General features: G+C 47.2%; 1 pseudogene across 1 annotated transcript; it reads right to left on the reverse strand.

Moving 5' to 3' along the window:
• Positions 1-603: 603 nt before the first annotated feature.
• LOC125514654 (GDSL esterase/lipase At5g03810-like) lies at positions 604-2,974 on the reverse strand (annotated as a pseudogene). Its single transcript, XR_015608724.1, has 3 exons — positions 2,594-2,974; positions 2,346-2,476; positions 604-1,568 (listed from the first exon to the last, which is right to left on the reverse strand). The product of XR_015608724.1 is annotated as a GDSL esterase/lipase At5g03810-like (transcript).
• Positions 2,975-17,988: the final 15,014 nt, after the last annotated feature.

The following is a 17,988-nucleotide window of genomic DNA, read 5'->3' on the forward strand; positions in this document are numbered from 1 at the left end:
CTTGCACTGTTAAATGGTTTGGCAGTATTATGCACCTACAAGAAACTGTTGGACAAAATTGAGGTCCGACTCAATCATAAGTGAATTTGCATCGAGAATTATTTCAATAGACTCCAGGTTATGTATCTATTTATTGCCCTTTTGCCTTTGTTTGGTAATTTGTAGTCGGGTTTTTGGATGTTTTCTAGGATCGGCAAATGTCTAACGTTTGGAGTTTTTGTTTGTGCACATGTATGTCAATAGAAGAATGAGTGATCATGTGTCATGCGAATCATGAACCTACGATCCCCAATTTTGAGCGGGATGTTATAATAAACTTTTAAGATAATATCTAAAAAATATTAGATGTAAATATCAAAATTGGGTGCAGTAAAGTGTTTATTTGTAATATTAAAGAATGTCATTGTTGTTGTGTGACATTTATATTTGGGGCCCCTGATTCTCAGGTTCGCCCTAGGCCCCCAAAATTTCAGAATTGGCCCTGATGAACACTAAGAGGAGACATGAGATTTTTGCGATGCTGTTATCTTTGCGTCTTTCCTGTTTCTCTTCTTTATTCAGTGTAAGGATATTCAGTAAGGAATCAAACATGACCGACTCCTATGCCACGAACAGCTTGTAACATTGCAGCCCACTTATACGACGCACCTCCACGCAAACAAAGTACGTGTCAGGTTCCTTATTTTGCACGATACAAAACGTCCAAACTAGTATACTACTTACTGAGCACATGCAACACATCTGCTGTGCTCGACACTGAGAACAAGGATAAAACGAACGTGACAGAAGTGCTAGTAACAGAGACTCACCCACTCGCAAGTGAATTAACGGCTGACGTTTGTGGGTTGATCATCAAGAAGCAGCTGCTTGAAATTGATGGGTGCGGTGAAATTTAGCTCTACCGGCGCGGCAAAGATGGCCTCGGCGCCCTTGTTGGAGGCGGCCTGGGTGCAGTGCACCCCGTCCCAGAACAGATGGTCGTCGCGGTGGTCGCAGTGGGTGGTATTGGGTAAGCTGCAAAAGGTCTCCCCGTTGAACTTCCCGCCGCCGCAGCACGCGCTCTTCACATCGTCGAAGCCGGGGGCCGCCGGCGGCCCCGTGAAGTTGGTCACCAGGTTGTAGGAGCTCCCCACAGAGTACCTCATCCCGGGCAGCGACGCGTTAAGGTTCGCCATCGCGTCGCCCAAGGCGATGTTGAAGCCATCGGCGAGTTTATTGACAAAGGGTTCGCAGATCTCACCGATCAGGGATTTCGCCCGCACCACCGGCACGCAGCCGATGGCCGGCACGTTGATGACACCGAAACGCCGCGCCCCGAGCCGGTACAGCCTCTTGACATACTTGGTGTAGTTGGACAGAAGGTCGTCGTAGAAGGGCTGAACCTTGTCCGACGACGGACTATTCCCCCAGAACGCCAACATATCGTTGCCGCCGTCGCTAATGAGGAAGAGCGACTTGGACAGCAGCGCATCGATGTTGGTGCTATTGCCGCCGCTTTTCTCGGTCATGTTTGCCTTGGTGGCTGCAAAGAACTCCACCTGCTTGCTCAACGGGAGGTCGGCATTATTCTGATCAATCAATCGATGCAAACAAGAAGCAGGATTAGTACAAGTAACTCAGACATTGTGAACTAACTGGGTCTGTCTAGAACACATAGTTATGTCACATCTAATCTGATGTTTATTATGTTTGTGGTCTTTTTTGTGCCAGTTTTTTTTTGTTCCTTGTTGTTGTCTTATTTGTAAGAGTTTAGATGTGACATCCTTAGAAAACATCTATATGTGAATTAGACAATCTAAAACTAATAATGCTCACAAGTTGTTGTTAGAAAAAAAAATGTAGCTCAGACAGTATCAGCATTATGACCAAGTCGTTTTTCTTTTTGCGGGAATTATGACCAACTCGTTCCCTACTTTAAGACTAAGAAAGGGTTAAGACAAGGGGACATAGCCCTTTTCCCGATATACTAGTTTATGTCTTTTGTTTTGTTTTTGAATCTTTATTGCTGGTACTTGGCTGTAGCATGTGTTTTTTGTATATTGAACTGCTAAAACGACGTAATCCCTTCGTTTCTAAATATAAGTCGTTTTAGAGAGGTATTATATTTTTTTTTGCGAGAAAGAGAGGTATTATATTATGGTAGAGAGATAGTATGTGAAAGCTGCGAGCTATGCTCCTTTCATTAAAAAAATACTCCCTCCGTTTAAAAATATTTGTCATTAAAATGGATAAAAAGAGATGTATCTATAAAACTAATATGTATTCCTGCAAAAGAAAAACAATATGTAAAAGAGGTCTTCGGAACAAACAAAAAATGCGCAAAATTTCAAGGCAGCAGTACTGACGGTGGTGTCGAGAATGCCGGATCCACCGGAAGCGTAGTTGACCCCGCCCAGGCCTTTCAAGATCTCAACGCTCGTCTCCGGCGTCAACGACAGGAAAGCCGGCGGGCTCATATTGAAACCCAACAGCTTCGCTGCATTTCAATTTGCATATTTCTGTAGTTTCACACATGGGTGAAAAGACACGATGACCTTGCGGAAAAAAAAAGAAAATGAAAAGACCCGATGAAAAAGTGCCTGCGCGTACGTACATATGGAGTCGGCCATGTTGTATCCGTTGCTGAACCTTCCGTTGGGTCCGGGGCCCGTGAAACGCTCCCCAGTAGGGAAACGGGGGATACGGCAGCGTAACGTTCCCCAGGTACAAGTTGTTGCCCACGTCCATGGTAGAGTCGCCGAACACGTACACCGCCGGCACCAGGGGCACCTCCTCCGCGGCTGCCGGCGAGACCACCACGCCGCCGCCGGCGCAGATAATAAACACTGCAACCAGTATCATCAGAGCCTTGCCAGTGGCCACTTTCACCCCCATCATGCCGCCTGCAGCTATATCTTTTTCTTTCCGAACTGCAGAGTAGCTGGAATGTGCGCTTGGAATGGTAGTGGGGCAATCTACCGGTGAGTTGGAGCAATAGCCCAGGCCCTCCTGCCTATTTATGCACTATAGAATGTACTGTTGCAACAGCACTCACGCACGTGGTATCAACCGGCCGGATAGATATGTTGGTCACTTGCAAGGACTTGGTTACCGAGTTAAATACCGCAATTACCAACGATATAAACGTGTTTGAGTAGATACTATTGCTGAAAGAAAATTTGTGGATTTGTTTGAACGTGAGTAGCTATACCACAAATCCACAAAATTCAAAAAAATTTCTGGTACTCACGCATTTATTGAGGACTAGGCTCGGTGCGTAATCGAGATTAAAAATCCTAGTACTCATACTTAAAAGACCGTATGCATCCTTAGTTGGTGCAGAGGCCGGGGAAGTGTAATTCTCCCCCAATTTTTATGGAGTCGCCCCCATGCGGCGGCTGGGAGGTCCCAGATCCCATCACCCCCGACTCCCGCTCTTCCTCCCTCGCCGCCGCCCGAGGGCGCGACCGGGCAAAGCCTTGCCGTCGCCGACGGCGGCGGGGACTAGGTGCCCTCCCGCTCGTGAGGAGCTGGTGCGGGCCGACGCCCCCGGGCCGGAGCATGGCATGTAGCCGGACGTCACGGTGGGGGCTGACGGCGCTCCGACGATCCCATTCCCCATGGCAGGCGGCTTCAAGATTTGGGGCGCCAGGCGGCGCGGCGCGGCCGGATCTGGGCCCAGGCGTGAGCTTGGTCTCCGGATAACGGTCGGCGCGATGGCGAGTGCGACACGTCGGCAGTTGGACGGACCTGCGGGATTCCATCTTTGTCTGGTCCTTGACAACCCTGGCAACTCCGAGGGAAACCCTAGATCTTCATGGGATCGAGCGATGGCGGTGCTTTTGCGTCGTAGTCCCTCTTCGGGGCATCGTTTTGGAGTTTGCTACGGTCGAAGGAACCAGCGAGGCCGGCGGTGTACGCCCGGTGGCGCAACTGTCAATGAAAATCGCGCCGACTACGGTCATGGCGGACGATGGCGGCGTCTTTGATGTCGTTTCCTTGTCGAGGCATCGTTGTTGCAGTTGGCGTCATCAGGCTCGGGATGCTCCGGGGCAAACCCTAGATCTGGGTCTCCCGGATCGGACGATGACGGTGTTCTTAGTAGTGCTTTCCCTCATGGGGGCATCGTTTTGGAGCAAGTGATGGCTGGAGGTGACAAGAGAAGGAGCGGTGCTTCATTACACACATTGATGGTGTCGGATCTCGATAGCATGACGGTCTGGAGATTAGGCGTCCGATGTGCGATGATGGACTCGCGCAGGAGGTCGACGCTGTCTGGCGTCGTGGTGGCGTCGGCGGCAGCTAGACCGGGCAAGGTTCATGCAGCAGTACAGCTCTGAAGATGGATTGATGGCAGATGGCTGCGGCGACCTCATACCCGGCAGGCGTCCTAGTTGAGGAGCACGCCGGACTGGTGGGTGCCCATACCTGGCAGGCGTCCTGATTGGGACCTCAGGTCTTAGATGTTAGGTTTGGCTGCGAGGTCTGTGGTCCAGACTATCTACGTCCCTTCGTCAACTGGAATAGGAGTAGCGACAGATGTTGTTTAGACGCTAGCTTTAGTCTTATTGTTGTATGACTTTGTAAAGTCTTGTGTTAATAATTAATAAAATGGATATATACATCGCCCAGATGCAGAGACCGAGGGTCTTTCTCTTTTTCTAAAAAAATCTGGGCTAGAGCCAAGCCAGATAATTGTTTGGTCATGCAACCTATCAAAGTTTGTCGTGAAATTATTAGCACTGTTTCCGCTCCGACGAATATCAATAATGCAAGAATCATGTTCCCCCATACTGAATTTGATCTCTCTGATGATGAAAGCATACTACACATGTGTTAACATTCATTTTATACCATGTCAGAGTTTAAATTCGAACCTATTCAGAAATTTGCTGGTAATTTATGCTTACCACGGGATCTCAAATTTCTATACCTCCCCCGAAAAAGCCAGTCTGTAGCCAAATCCTTGGTCACTGGCAGTGTCTTGGCTTCTCATGACAAGTTCCACTTCTAAGTGGCACTACATGCATGATCCATATACTACATCCAACTACCTAACGGCCTGACACCACTTTACAATTATTCGTCTCTTTGCGCCTACAAAAAAAGGGAAAAAATGAGTGATGTATATGGTCAAAATCTGAGAAACAAATCTAGATGAAATAACTCAAAAGGTTAGATGCATCACTTGTTGATTTTCCTTGTTTGCGAAACGGTTCTTGTATTACTCAATCAAGGGATACAATCACACCCAATAGTGTCCGAAACGACCTTCAGTCCAGACCCAAGCCATAAAGCAGTTCAACCTTGAGTTCTACCGATGTTTGATAATACATGGCTAGAAGAATTCCCACTACGGCAAATGTGAGTAATACAAGAACTATGCTCAGACATGCTATCTCTAATCTCTCCAATAAGAAAAGCATTACCCACAATTTTTTTTAAGAAAAGCATACTTTGATCTGTTTGTATCTCCGCTTTTCACCATGTTGACTACCGCCAAACTGCCAGTTTCACTATCGATTGGGAGATTACTCCACTGCAATGCTAACTTTTTGATTTTCCTTACACCCACAAGCACAAAAATCGAATTGAATGTTAGCCATCCACATGCTTTGGGGTATCTCCAACGCCGACCCACAAACCGCCTGCATACGTCCGGACCACACGGTCCAGACCGCCGAAGCCATCGAACGCGGTCCTGTATCGGTCCGCGGGGCAGTCCAGACCATGATTTTCCACAAATCGGAACCAAACGTTAGGGGGGGGGGTTCGGACACGAGAAACTTCGGACTCTGACCCCCTGGCCCACCCAAAAGGAAGGCGGAGCCGGTGCTTTTGTAACAACCCGCATTGTTTCCGCGCCAAAATCCCCCACTCTCTTCTTCCACCCCCGCAGCTTTCCACCCAATTCCCACCCTTTTCTCCCACCCTCTCCTTCTTTTTGCCGCCGATGCATAGAACCGGAGGAGAACCTTTCAGAGATGGAGGTGCCGGAGGTGTCGAAGGATCCGAGCATCACGCTCGCCCGGAAGATCAACTCGGCTATGCGGCAAACTCGCCGCGTCAAAGCGAAGGCCAGAAAGGAGGAGAAGCTCAAGAAGCGGATGGCCGCCGGTGGGCCTGGTGGTGGCGTCGGGCGTGGTGGTCGTGACGGACGTGGTGGACGTCACAGCGGAGGCCGCGGAGCCCAAACGTGCGCGCCCACAGTACAGATGGTGGTGTGGCCTGAGCATTTGTGACGCCCCAAGACCGATGTGCCAGGTGTCTTCCAGTTATTCGTCGTCGTTGCCATGTCATTTGCTTGCATGTTGCATCTCATCATGTCATCATGTGCATTGCATCATCATGTTTTTGAAACTTGCATTCGTCAGGGTTCCCCAGTACTCTTCGTTGTCCGTTCTGAGGCCAGACACACTTGCACGCGCCCGCGACACATCGAAATAGTATTTTATAAGTGGTCGGGAAATGTTCTCGGAATGGCATGAGAGTTGGCTTGCGGTGTTGTTATGTTGTTAGTAGGTCGCCTGCCAAGTTTCATCGCATTCCGAGCTCGTTTGATAGCCCAACCGTTAAACTATAGCGGCAATATAGCCGGTCTTTTCGTCGGACGTTTTCGGTCTCCGAAAACCGTTGCCGGGCTGCTATTCTATTCTCTCCTCTCAACCCGAGGCCTTTTGCACAGCCACAATCAACCCACCTACTTATCCCCTCCGCTCCGGACCGTCGGATCGAGATCCGATGCCTGAAAACGGAAGAAAACCCCTCCTAATCCCCCCTAACCCTAAACCTTCCCTATATATAGAACCCTCCTGCCATTTTGGGCAACCTAGCTCCTCCCCTACCCCTAGACCTCCTCCCTCGGATCTAGCGCCAACCCTTCCCCCTCGAATCACGCCACCAGCCACGGCCAACTGCCTCCTCCTCAAATTCCGGCGCAACCACCTCATCCCCGCCACTTGTCGCCTCCTGATTAGCCGAGACATCTCCTGAGCGCCCCGCAGGCAACCAGGGCCGGCCACGTGGCCCCTGCCCGCTCCCCTCCGCCACGGCCCTGCAAAGCCCGTGGGAGGCCCTCTCGGGCCCGACCGCGTCGTTCCCCGCAGCTGCACCGCCCCCGAGCTGTGCCGTTCCCGCAAGGTTCAGCCCTCGTCGCTGCCTCCCCGTCGAACGTCGCCGGAGCGTGGCCACCGGCGACCACCTCCGCTTAGGCCAGCCCCGTCGCGCCCTCTCCCTTCTTCCCCCATGCCCGAACTCACCTCGGGCTCGTCCTCTCCCGCATGTGCTTCGCCCCTCCGCCGCCATGGCGCCCTACCCTCGTCGGCCCCGCCCGATCCGGCCTCCCCTTGCCGGAAGTGGAGCCACCCTGGCCAAATCCGTCCGGATCCGGTAGGGCCCCGCCGTCTTCGCCACTGGACCATCACCGGATCGCGCCTCCCCACGCCCTGGCCGCCGCTGAGCTTCGCAGCGCCGCCACCCCTGGCTTCCCTCGATCCAGCGGGATCGGGGACGAGGACGACACGCCTCTGGGCCTCGTGGGCCGCGACCCACCCGAGGCCCAGCGCCCCAACCGGCCCTTCTCCTCCTCTGCTGTTCCAACCTGGCCCGAAGCCAACTGGGTGAGCCACCCCCCTTGAGCGCCTTTTTTCCCTGCTATCGGGCCAGCCAGATTCGGCCCGCTTACATTTTTTTCCAGATTGGCGAATTTGTCTATTAACCAGGGTTTTGCAGTTTTATAGAAAACCCCTTGCACAACATGCATTTAATAACTCACAAACGGTGCATCTTTTTAAAATAAATTATATATAGAAAATGCTTAGAATTGTATCTAGTTTCATAATATGCCACTTTCATGCATGTTAAAAATGTTTAATATGATGTTTGCTTATATTTTGCTTAAATGCCATGCTAAAATGCTGTAATTCATAACTAAATAACCGTAACTCGGAATTTAATAAACTTTATATGTAAATGGGGTAGAAAAATGCCTACTTTAACATGGTGCACTCTTATTGCATGTATAACAACTCTAAAATTGTGTATAGGGAAGAACAATACCAAACCTAAAATATGCACATGAGGAGTTTCCGGACTTGTTGTTTGTTGTTCCGGCCTCATTTAAACTTGCCTAGATAGGTAGTTTTCATATGCTTCACCTCTTGCCATGCTAACCAACATTTAATATTGTTGGGTACATAAACGAGATCGAACTAAATAACTTGGATGTGGTGTTTTCTTCAATATGCAACTCGTTGCATATTGAGCTCCACTTAATTTGTAGTATTGTTTGTGCACCTTCCCATGCCTTGCCTCATTAAACCGGACATGCATCATACTTGGTTGTGCATCATGCCATGCTTATGTGATGGTTGTTTACTATGTTGTTTGCTTCTTTCCGGTGTTGCTTCTTCGGGTTAGTTCCGATAACGTCGCGTTTGTGAGGATTCGTTCGACTTCGTTCGTTTGTCTTCTTCATGGACTCGTTCTTCTTCCTTGTGGGATCCCAGGCAAGATGACCATACCCTCGAAATCACTTCTATCTTTGCTTGCTAGTTGCTCGCTCTATTGCTATGCCGCGATACCTACCACTTGCTATATCATGCCTCCCATATTGCCATGTCAAGCCTCTAACCCACCTTTCCTAGCAAACTATTGTTTGGCTATGTTACCGCTTTGCTTAGCCCCTCTTATAGCGTTTCTAATTGCAGGTGAAGCTGAAGTTTGTTCCCTGTTGGAACATGGATATGTTGGGATATCACAATATCTCTTATTTAATTAATGCATCTATATACTTGGTAAAGGATGGAAGGCTTGGCCTTATGCCTGGTGTTTTGTTCCACTCTTGCCGCCCTAGTTTACGTCATACCGGTGTTATGTTCCTTGATTTTGCGTTCCTTACACGGTTGGGTGTTATGGGGACCCCTTGACAGTTCGCTTTGATTAAAACTCCTCCAGCAAGGCCCAACCTTGGTTTTACCATTTGCCTCACCACCACCTACTTTTCCCTTGGGAGTCATGCTCCCGAGGGTCATCTTTATTTTTAACCCCCCCCCCCGGTCCAGTGCTTCTCTAAGTGTTGGTCCGAACCGAGTAGACTGCGGGGCCACCTCGGGGAAACTTGAGGTTTGGTTTTACTCGTAGGATGTCTCATCCGGTGTTGCCCTGAGAACAAGATATGTGCAGCTCCTATCGGGATTGTCGGCACATCGGGCGGCTTTGCTGGTCTTGTTTTACCATTGTCGAAATGTCTTGTAACCGGGATTCCGAGTCTGATCGGGTCTTCCTGGGAGAAGGAGTATCCTTCGTTGACCGTGAGAGCTTGTGATGGGCTAAGTTGGGACACCCCTGCAGGGTTTTGAACTTTCGAAAGTCGTGCCCGTGGTTATGTGGTAGATAGGAATTTGTTAATGTCCGGCTGTAGAGAACTTGAAACTTAACTTAATTAAAATGCATCAACCGTGTGTGTAGTCGTGATGGTCTCTTCTCGGCGGAGTCCGGGAAGTGTTCTTATGTTATGTTTGAACGTAAGTAGTTTCAGGATCACTTCTTGATCACTTCTAGTTCACGACCGTTGCATTGCTTCTCTTCTCGCTCTTATTTGTGTATGGTAGCCACCATATATGCTTAGTGCTTGCTGCAGCTCCACCTCACTACCATTTCCTACCCATAAGCTTAAATAGTCTTGATCTCGCGGGTGTGAGATTGCTGAGTCCTCGTGGCTCACAGATACTTCCAAACAGTTGCAGGTGCCGATGATACCAGTGAAGGTGATGCAACCGAGCTCAAGTGGGAGCTCATTGAAGATCGTGTTTGTTGTGTTTGCTTCGTTTCCTTTTGATCAATAGTGGAGCCCAGTTGGGACGATCGGGGATCTAGCAATTGGGGTTGTCTTCTTTTATTTTGGTTCCGTAGTCGGACCTTGATTGTATTCTGGATGATTTATGTTAACTTGTATCTGTGTGAAGTGGTGATTGTAAGCCAACTCTTTATCCCTTTCTTATTCAGTACATGGGATGTGTGAAGATTACCCCTCTTGCGACAAGCCTACCATGCGGCTATGCCTCTAAGTCGTGCCCCAACACGTGGGCGATATAGCCGCATTGTGGGTGTTACAAGTTGGTATCAGAGCCTTCCCCGACTTAGGAGCCCCCTGCTTGATCGAATCGCTGACGTTGTTGAGTCTAGAACAAAATGTTTTGAGTCTTAGGATTATATATATCGGAGAGTAGGATTCTTTTTACTCCTCAGCCCTTCCGTCGCTTTGGTGAGGTCTCCCGACGTAGAAGTTTTGACTCTTCTCTCCTGAAATTTCACGAATTTTTTTTAGGATCACGCAGGTATCTTGGAATCGTTTTGATGGTTTTGTGACGAGAACATTGTTCTTGGTGCATCCTGACATTTAGGGGTTGTGGAAGTGTCCCGGGGAGTTGAGCTCCGAGGTGTTGTCGTCACAATTTTATCGTTGCAGTTTTGAATACCTGAGTTCACCGACATCGAAAATCTCTTTTATGTAGTTGTTGGTGAGATAACCTCGACGCCACCCAGTACTAGGGTGGGAGTTCGAGAGTATTGCCATAACTTGTATAACGGATGCTTTTCGAAGGTTGAGGTACACGATTTCCAAAGGTTTCTTGGTTATGTGTTGAGTGATGGATACAGCTGGATGTAGGATTTGCTAGTTTTGGGTGAGATATTATGCTTCCCCTGTATCCCCAACACCTGATTGCATAACCAGAAAGTTTCAGGAGTTTATAAGTAGGAATTCAAGTATCTCGTAGGATATCTTTCCAACAGACACATGATACGATATGGGGTCTATCATATGTTTGTTTCTGGCTTATTTTGCAAGCCAATCCTTTGTTTTGTTTTTGTTTGTGGTATTCGAGTTGCTTCGACGTCAAATGTGGATTCCATACCTTTTCTAAGTGGTGTTCTCATATTTCTATGAGAGTATTAATCCTTCTTGATCATCAAGGTTGTCTTTTCAATTCTTTCCAACCGGTGTGCTTCTCTTCGAGATGATCCCATCATTCTCCCCATCTGCAAGATTCAACTCAAAGTCTTCTCAACGTTGTTTATTCCATCTGCCCAAGTTGCCTTTGTTTTACCAGCCCTCCCACCCTTTCTTTTTCTTCAAGGACTCAGATTTCTAATCAAGTATCCATCTTATGGATGTGAAGTCTCTTCATTCCTTTCTTTCAGTGTTCTTATCCGGTGATTCTCATGAAGATGATAAAGGAAGTTTCAAGTTCATCATTTGTCATTCTTTTCTCTCCAGTGGATTCAAGTCAAGCCTTGTCGATCATATCCTTTCCTCAGTTTAAATGCTTTCTCATGTCGGTGCACCTCTTAATCATCCATTTCTAGCTATTCAATTGTTCTGGAGTGCTCAAGATATCTCGAAGATTCGTGTTTCCAATCTGCATTCGTTCAAGCTCTTTCGAGATTGTTATCTCATTCAAGCCATTTAAATCAACCGGGGCAATCTCCCTTTTAAGTAATCATTCGAAGGTGTTTCGTTTCAGTGGGCCCTAACCCACAGGTCTTTCCCAGGATCTTACCTGACTCTTCTAATTCTTTTCGGAGTGATTTTCAAATTCATTTCAAAGTTTGACATAAGAATGAATTGTCATCAGTCAGATGTCTTTCTCCAAGATCTTTCAAATTCTTTTCATCGTTGGTTCAACCTTTCTATTCTTCATTATTCCGGAGTGTCTCAACAATTTGGTGGTATTTCTTCTCGTCATTCTCAACATTTGAAGACCGAAGAAGTGTTTCCTCTAAATCTTGGCCCGTTCTCTCGAAGATTCATGGTTCAAGCTTGGTGCCATCCTCTCATAATTGTTTGCGATTGTGAGAATTCTTTTCACCCATTCGGAGCAATTCAGGAGTCTTTTCAGCTTGATTCTCCGAGGGCCATCATCTCAGATATTATTCATTCTCAGCATTCATCTCTCTTTCCCCAATCTTACCGGTGCGTCATTCAAGTATTCTCTAATCAGCTCGTGATCTCTTCATTCTCTTGTATCTAAATTTCCCCAAGTATCTTCGTTCGTTTTCAAATTTTTACCGGTGATTCATCCCTTTACTTCGTTAGTTTTTCAAATCCTACCGGTGGTTCGTTCTAGATTTCTCTTCCTTCGTTATCATATCAATTCATTAGTTGTTTCCAAATCCTCCTGGTGATTCGTTGAAGACCTTCTCAAGTTTGCGCTATATCTATCTTAATCCCTTCCACGAGAATAAGTAGTATGCCAAATCCGTTGCTTGTCATCAATTTAAATTGGTGAAGGTTACGCATGATGTAATTCTTATTCTTGTTTCTTCCAAATGATTAATTCCTTATTCCGGAGGTTCATCAAAAATTCTTTATTTCATTTGTTCATCTTTATTTCTGGAGTTCCAAGTTTTTCTCGGTTATATCATCGCGAAGCTCCATGTAATCATTGCAAGGCTTCTCCTAGAGTTCTTTCTAACTTCTCTTTCTTTTATCATCCTTATTACCGGAGTTCTTCATGGAGGCTACATGGTGGTTCGTCAAGGATTCTTTTCATTCTTCAATTGTTCTTCAAGATATCTCTCGAAGCTATGATCCGCCAAGCTATACTTCAAGTATTCTTCATCTTTCATTCCAAAGTGCAATTCTTTCTATCTTGTCTCCTGCGGTGGTGTTATGTCATTCTTGACAATTTCTTTCGTGTTTCATGATTCGCAAGTTGTCAGGAATGAGGTATTTAAACCCATCACTTTCTTCCTTGGAGTTATCTTGGTATAGATTTCACATAATGCCTTCCATTGGGAATAAGGATGGCAATTTTACCCATGGACATGGATACCCATGGATATCCGACCCGAATGGATAGGGTTTGGATATGCTTTTGTGCCCATGGGCAGCGCCCAAACCCGACCCGATTGCTTGTGGGTAGGGCACGGATCTAATCTTGTGCCCATGAGTATACCCAAACCCGACCCGATAGTATGATTTAATGGGTCAAAATCTATTCTCCCTGCCCCACAGTCAAATGTCCCACTGGAATTTTCCACTTTGTTATCTACAACATGCAAAAGAAATTGCATAATCCTCGTCGTAACTTCTATTAGTTGACATTCAATCCCCGCCGTAACATACTACAACACACCTTCCCTTATTTTTATCTCCTCGTTAAATGACTCATCATTCTCATCTTTTAGAAAAAAACTAAATTATATTAGGTTGTTAGTGGACGTTGATTTGCCATAAGTTGATGTTTACCATAAGTGAAACCTAGCCTACCATGAGGTGAAGAACAGAGAAGCTTATGTTAACATTGTGTTGTGTCTTATTTATATGTCTTGAGAGGACCCAGTGGATATCCAGTGGGTATGGATATCCATCAGGTTTGGACATGGACACAAATTTTCACCCGTGGATTTTTTCATGGGTGGGCAAAGACTGTCTTCATGGATATGGATATGGATTTGATATTGTTCAACCCGATCCAAACCCGACCCATTGCCATCCTTAATTGGGAATGTTGCTGTTTGTGATGATTACCTATGATCCAAGTTCTCTTATCACCTCGGTGGGAGAAGCTTTCTATCTTTTCTAGCTCTCAATCAAATCTTTTTCCCGTGAGTGGTTGGTTGTCACCTCATAATTTTGAGATGTCTTCCATTATCCCACATCAAGCTTGTGCTTTCGTTGTTGATAATCCAACAACTTCGTTCGACCTTTTCTTCGTAAGCATGCTCTTTCAATTTTATTTGCGAGAGTTGTCATTCTTCTTCTCCGTTCTTTTCTTTGCAACCATCTAGTTTTCCATTCATTTGTTCCGGAGGCATGGTGATGTTGCTCTCTTCGTCCTATCATCTCGTTTTTCCAAGATCATGCTCTTTCCTTTGTCTATCCATTCAACCCGAGTGTCGTGTCCTGCTACCTCTTTTAGCACTGCGTTGGTTTTCCCCAAAGAGGAAGGGATGATGCAGCAAAGTAGCGTAAGTATTTCCCTCAGTTTTTGAGAACCAAGGTATCAATCCAGTAGGAGGCTACGCGCGAGTCCCTCGCACCTGCACAAAACAAATAAATCCTCGTAACCAACGCAAATAGGGGTTGTCAATCCCTATAGGGCCACTTACGAGAGTGAGATCTGATAGCTATGATAAGATAATATTTTTGGTATTTTTATGATAAAGATGCAAAGTAAAATAAAGGCAAAGTAAATGGCAAAGTAAATAACTAAGTGGTAGGAGATTGATATGATAAAGATAGACCCGGGGGCCATAGGTTTCACTAGTGGCTTCTCTCGAGAGCATAAGTATTCTACGATGGGTGAACAAATTACTGTTGAGCAATTGACAGAATTGAGCATAGTTATGAGAATATCTAGGTATAATCATGTATATAGGCATCACGTCCGAGACAAGTAGACCGACTCCTGTCTGCATCTACTACTATTACTCCACTCATCGACCGCTATCCAGCATGCATCTAGAGTATTAAGTTAAAAACAGAGTAATGCCTTAAGCAAGATGACATGATGTAGAGGGATAGACTCATGCAATATGAAGAGAACCCCATCTTGTTATCCTCGATGGCAACAATACAATACGTGCCTTGCTGCCCTTACTATCACCGGGAAAGGACACCGAAAGATTGCACCCAAAGCTAAGCACTTCTCCCATTGCAAGAAAGATCAATCTAGTAGGCCAAACCAAACTGGTAATTCAAAGAGACTTGCAAAGATAACCAATCATACATAAAAGAATTCAGAGAAGATTCAAATATTATTCATAGATAGACTTGATCATAAACCCACAATTCATCGGTCTCAACAAACACACCGCAAAAAGAAGATTACATCGAATAGATCTCCACAAGAGAGGGGGAGAACATTGTATTGAGATCAAAAAAGAGAGAAGAAGCCATCTAGCTACTAACTATGGACCCGTAGGTCTGAAGTAAACTACTCACAATTCATCGGAGGGGCTATGGTGTTGATGTAGAAGCCCTCCGTGATCGATGCCCCCTCCGGCGGAGCTTCGGAACAAGCCCCAAGATGGGATCTCGTGGATACAGAAAGTTACGGTGGTGGAATTAGGGTTTTGGCTCCTTTTCTGATCGTTTGGGGGTACGTGGGTATATATAGGAGGAAGAAGTACGTCGGTGGAGCAACAGGGGGCCCATGAGGGTGGAGGGCGCACCTGGGAGGGTAGGCGCGCCCCCTACCTCGTGGCCTCCTGTTATGTTTCTTGACGTAAGGTCCAAGTCTCCTGAGTTGTATTCGATGAGAAAATCACGTTCCCGAAGGTTTCATTCCTTTTGGACTCCGTTTGATATTCCTTTTCTTCGAAACCCTAAAACAGGCAAAAAACAGCAATTCTGGGCTGGGCCTCCGGTTAATAGGTTAGTCCCAAAAATAATATAAAGTGGATAATAAAACCCAATAATGTCCAAAACAGTAGATAATATAGCATGGAGCAATCAAAAATTATAGATACGTTGGAGACGTATCATGTCCTTATTCAAGTTCTCTCATCTTATCTAGTTTTGCCTCCCTTCTCAACCGGAGTGCTGTCCGAAATCTTTCTTACCCCTTGTGCCATTATTTCAATAGTTCGGGAGGCACTATGTTGTTGATTTCATCAAGTATCCTCCCATCTTGTCAAGTTCTTGTTAATTCTTTCCATTTTCAGTCAGAGTGCTGCCCAAATTATATCATTCTTATTCCTTATCTATCTTGTTTTAACCGGAGTGTTGTGGCTATCATTCCTCTTCTAACCGGAGTCTCATCCAAGTGCTTTCTTTTTTTCAAGCTCATATTCTTTACCTTCCATTTCCAACCGGAGTGTTATCGTAATTGATCTTTATTGTTCCTTATACATCTCGTTTCTACCGGAGTGCTTGCTTGTACTTCTTGCCCATTGCAACCCTTTTTTTCCTTATGTCTTTCAACCTACAAGGTTCTAGTAATGTTCCTTGTTCCTCTTTCCTAACGGAGTGTTTTCAACTTCGCTCATCTCTGTTGTATTCTTATTTCAAATTGTTTAACCTCTCAAGGTTCGTGGTCTCACTCGTTTGTCAAAGAAGCAACTTAGATTTATCTCTTCTCTTCCTCTTCCGTTTCCCTCCGGTGCCATCCTAGATCTTGGGACGAGATCCTCTTGTAGTGGTGGAGTGTTGTGATGCCCCGAGACCGATGCGCCAGGTGTCTTCCAGTTATTCGTCATCGTTGCCATGTCATTTGCTTGCGTGTTTCATGTCATCATGTCATCATGTGCATTGCATCATCATGTTTTTGAAACTTGCATTCGTCCGGGTTCCCCAGTACTCTCTGTTGTCCGTTCTGAGCCCAGACACACTTGCACGCGCCCACGGCACGTCCGAAATAGTATTTTATAAGTGGCCCGGAAATGTTCTTGGAATGGGATGAGAGTTGGCGTGCGGTGTTGCTATGTTGTTAGTAGGTCGCTGCCAAGTTTCATCGCATTTCGAGCTCGATTGATAGCCGAACCGTTAAACTATAGCGGCAATATAGCCGGTCTTTTCGTCATACGTTTTCGGTCTCTGAAAACCGTTGCCGGGCTGCTATTCTATTCTCTCCTCTCAGCCCGAGGCCTTTTGCACAGCCACAATTAACCCACCTACTTATCCCCTCCGCTCCGGACCGTCGGATCGAGATCCGATGCCCGAAAACGGAAGAAAACCCCTCCTAATCCCCCTAACCCTAAACCTTCCCTATATATAGACCCCTCCTGCCATTTTGGGCAACCAAGCTCCTCCCCTACCCCTAGACCTCCTCCCTCGAATCTAGCGCCACCCCTTCCCCCTCGAATCGCGCCGCCAGCCACGGCCAACCGCCTCCTCCTCAAATTCCGGCGCAACCACCTCATCCTCGCCACTTGTCGCCTCCTGATTGGCCGAGACATCTCCTGAGCGCCCCGCAGCCAACCAGGGCCGGCCACCTGGCCCCTGCCCGCTCGCCTCTGCCACGGCCCTGCGAAGCCCGCGGGAGGCCTGCCCGGGCCCGAACGCGTCGTTCCCCGCAGCTGCACCGCCCCTGAGATGCGCCGTTCCCGCAAGGTTCAGCCGTCGTCGCTGCCTCCCCGTCGAACATCGCCGGAGCATGGCCACCGGCGACCACCTCCGCTCAGGCCAGCCCCGTCGCGCCCTCTCCCTTCTTCCCCCATGCCCGAACTCACCCCTGGCTCGTCCTCTCCCGCGGGTGCTCCACCCCTCCGCCGCCATGGTGCCCTACCCTCGCCGGCCCCGCCCGATCCAGACTTTCCTCGCCAGAAGTGGAGCCACCCTGGCCAGATCCGCCCGGATCCGGCAGGGCCCCGCCGTCTTCACCACTGGACCATCACCGGATCGCGCCTCCCCATGCCCTGGCCGCCGCCGAGCTTCGCAGTGCCGCCACCCCTGGCTTTCCTCGATCCAGCGGGACCGGGGACGAGGACGACACGCCTCTGGGCCTCGTGGGCCGCAACCCACCCGAGGCCCAGCGCCCCAACCGGCCCTTCTCCTACTCTGTTGTTCTAACCTGGCCCGAAGCCCACTGGGTGAGCCACCCCCACCCCCGTGAGCGCCTTTTTTCCCCTGCTATCGGGCCAGCCAGATTCGGCCTGCTTACATTTTTTTCCAGATCGGCGAATTTGTCTATTAATCAGGATTTTGCAGTTTTACAGAAAACCCCTTGCACAACATGCATTTAATAACTCACAAATGGTGCATCTTTTTAAAATAAATTATATATGGAAAATGCTTAGAATTGCATCTAGTTTCATAATATGCCACTTTCATGCATGTTAAAAATGTTTAATATGATGTTTGCTTATATTTTGCTTAAATGCCATGCTAAAATGCTTTAATTCATAACTAAATAACCGTAACTCAGAATTTAATAAACTTTATATGTAAATGGGGTAGAAAAATGCCTAGTTTAACATGGTGCACTCTTCTGGCATGTTTAACAACTCTAAAATTGTGTATTGGGCAGAACAGTACCAAACCTAAAATATGCACATGAGGAG

The sequence above is a fragment of the Triticum urartu genome, chromosome 6A (genome assembly GCF_056163025.1).
Source record: "Triticum urartu cultivar PI428250 chromosome 6A, HENAU_Tu73, whole genome shotgun sequence".
NCBI lineage: Eukaryota > Viridiplantae > Streptophyta > Magnoliopsida > Poales > Poaceae > Triticum > Triticum urartu.